The sequence below is a fragment of the Cupressus sempervirens genome, chromosome 2, assembly GCF_028749045.1.
Source record: "Cupressus sempervirens isolate cs-2001-9-10 chromosome 2, ASM2874904v1, whole genome shotgun sequence".
In the NCBI taxonomy this organism is placed as follows: Eukaryota; Viridiplantae; Streptophyta; class Pinopsida; order Cupressales; family Cupressaceae; genus Cupressus; species Cupressus sempervirens.
Genome location: NC_143119.1, coordinates 746,502,079 through 746,504,671, shown reverse-complemented (window position 1 = coordinate 746,504,671; position 2,593 = coordinate 746,502,079). Strand labels below are relative to the sequence as shown.

The following is a 2,593-nucleotide window of genomic DNA, read 5'->3' as shown; positions in this document are numbered from 1 at the left end:
GTTATGGATGAATATGGTGGAGAGGTATACAGATTGTTGGAAGTTTTGATGGAGGCTCTGAGAAAAGGATTGGGATTGGAAGATGAAAATGCATTGAATGAGGTAGTGGGTGGAGATAAGAAAGAAATTCAATTTAGGATAAACTATTATCCACCATGTCCTCAACCAGACTTGGTACTTGGACTTTCTCCTCACTCTGGCCCTAATGTTGTTACATTTCTTCTCCATGATGAAACACCGGACCTGCAAATTAGAAAGGATGGGAATTGGGTTGATGTTCAAAGTGACCCTGGCACCCCCATTGTTAACATTGCTGATGCACTTGAGGTACCTAGATTGGCATTTGAGTTTTCTTTTTCTTTTATATTGAAGTTGAGAATTAGGTCTTATATTTTGTTTTCAAGGAGAATAACTTAAGAATATCAGTTTTCTACAATTTAGAAGAATAATCAATAATTTTTATGATATCTATTGTGTAAAAATTATTAATGGTGATCTGGGACAACAACTGCAAAAAGTTGAAAAATATAACTTTTTTTCTTTTTCTTACATTCTGATGACAGGTTATAAAGTGTGATTTGGAAAAAGTTGACAATAAAAATGGTTCACTCAAATTTATCAAATTAACATATGATATGAATAGATTGTAGAAATCTAATAATCTTCAATATTAATATTAAAAACTTCATAATTTTTCATTTAGGGTGTTTGTTTTGTTGCAGATAGTGAGCAATGGAAGATACAAGAGTGTGGAGCACAGGAGTGTAGTAAAGAAGGAGATAGAAAGGATTTCATGGGCCATGTTTTGTAATCCACATGATGAAATCATTCTTTCGCCTCTTCCAGCCTTGATTGACGAACATCATCCTGCTTTATATCAGAGATCATCATCGAAAGAGTATCTGCAAAGGTTTTTCATCAAAGGACTTGATGGAAAGGGGCATGTTTATCAACTGCAAAAACCTTGACTGCTACATTTGTGCTCCACCATTATTTTAAAAAAAAATCTATTTTCTTAGATGGTGATGCCTCGTTTGGTTGGTTTGGTTTGCAAGCTCATTGTCAGCCATTCTTATTGGCAAGCTATTTAAAAATTTGCAATATTATTTCCCTTCCATGGTTCACTGTGGTGTCAATTGCTAAATAATGTGCATGTCAATTTATAGAGACAGTGGATGCAAATTTATAAAGTGAATATTAACTTTTCTGAAATGGATACATTCACTAAAGAACAAGGCTGAGTTCCTTGTTTCAAGTTGGCGTCCTCATATGAAGTAAGTAGATACCATTAATTAAAAACATATGGAGAGGTCATTTGGTTTGAGTTGGTATCAATGTAGATATTATTTATTGAAGGATAAGTTATACACATATACATATGCATATATGCATATGTGTAGATATATGATCATTAATGTAAATGTAATTATGTGGTAGTAAACTTATTTTTAAGTAGTCTAAAATTTTAAAATTTATTATTTAGTTGATTAAATATTATTTATATGGTTTGCTGTGTATACTAGTACTTAAAAGCATTTAATATTTATGTGATATTATCTAGTTATCAGGTTTGAATTATTTGCAGAGAAATTAATACTACATAATACATATAACGATTTAATATAATAACAATAAAATAAAGAATCCTCATTACAAATAGTTGGTATTTGTTTCAATATTAGTGATTTCATTCATGCATACTATTCTTACAATTTTGTTGCATGACAATCTAAGTAAGTATTTATTAGAATAATGGATCCCAAAATGTTAAGAAGATGAGAATACATTACATCAAATGAACTTTAGTAAAACTTTACATATGATGATGATGTGTTTTTTCTCACGATCAAACAAGATATTTATTAGTATCAAGTACATAATTATACATCTTACTAAAGTTTCATGAGCCTTTCATGGACCCATAAACTTGTTCTTTAACAAGACAAAGTTCCAACACAATATCCTAAACAACTACACTAGTAATTAATGCATCATTTTCAAGATTTGAAAAATCTAAAATCTAGACTTAAATCATGAACATTAGGTATCGTTCTTCAATATTATAGAGTAAGGTATCACCCTCACATTTTATACCCATTTTTAAAACATATTATCTAGTTTTATTTAATCTAAGACCAATAATAAGAATAAGAATTAAAAAGTAAGAATGGGCGATGGTAAACATGGGCCTTTAATTATTGAGTTAGGGTCTGGTTCTATTCGTAATTTTTTTTTTAATGAAGTATAGGGTTAACTTGATGTATTGAGACTGTTATACAGGATTCCTATCTTCAATTACTATAAACAACCCTTCACAACAGATCAAAAATCTATCTAGAAAGTTGACAACGAACTTTTGATTGCAAGATGCCTATCACATATTAACATCATCTTATAGCTGTCTCACATGCACATATATATAGATAGTTAGTTCATTTGTGTTTATGGTGACTCTATCAACTTGATTATTCTGATTCAGATTGATTTGAAAGCCTATTCATAGCTACTAAACTATTTTGCACTGTCATGTGATTGTCATGTAATTCATAAGTATATTACCAATAAGGAGGAGATATTTTTCACAGCAAGTCAA

The 2,593-nt window shown here is 30.3% G+C and overlaps 1 pseudogene; it reads left to right on the top strand.

Moving 5' to 3' along the window:
* LOC149575564 (jasmonate-induced oxygenase 4 pseudogene) lies at positions 1-968 on the top strand (annotated as a pseudogene).
* Positions 969-2,593: the final 1,625 nt, after the last annotated feature.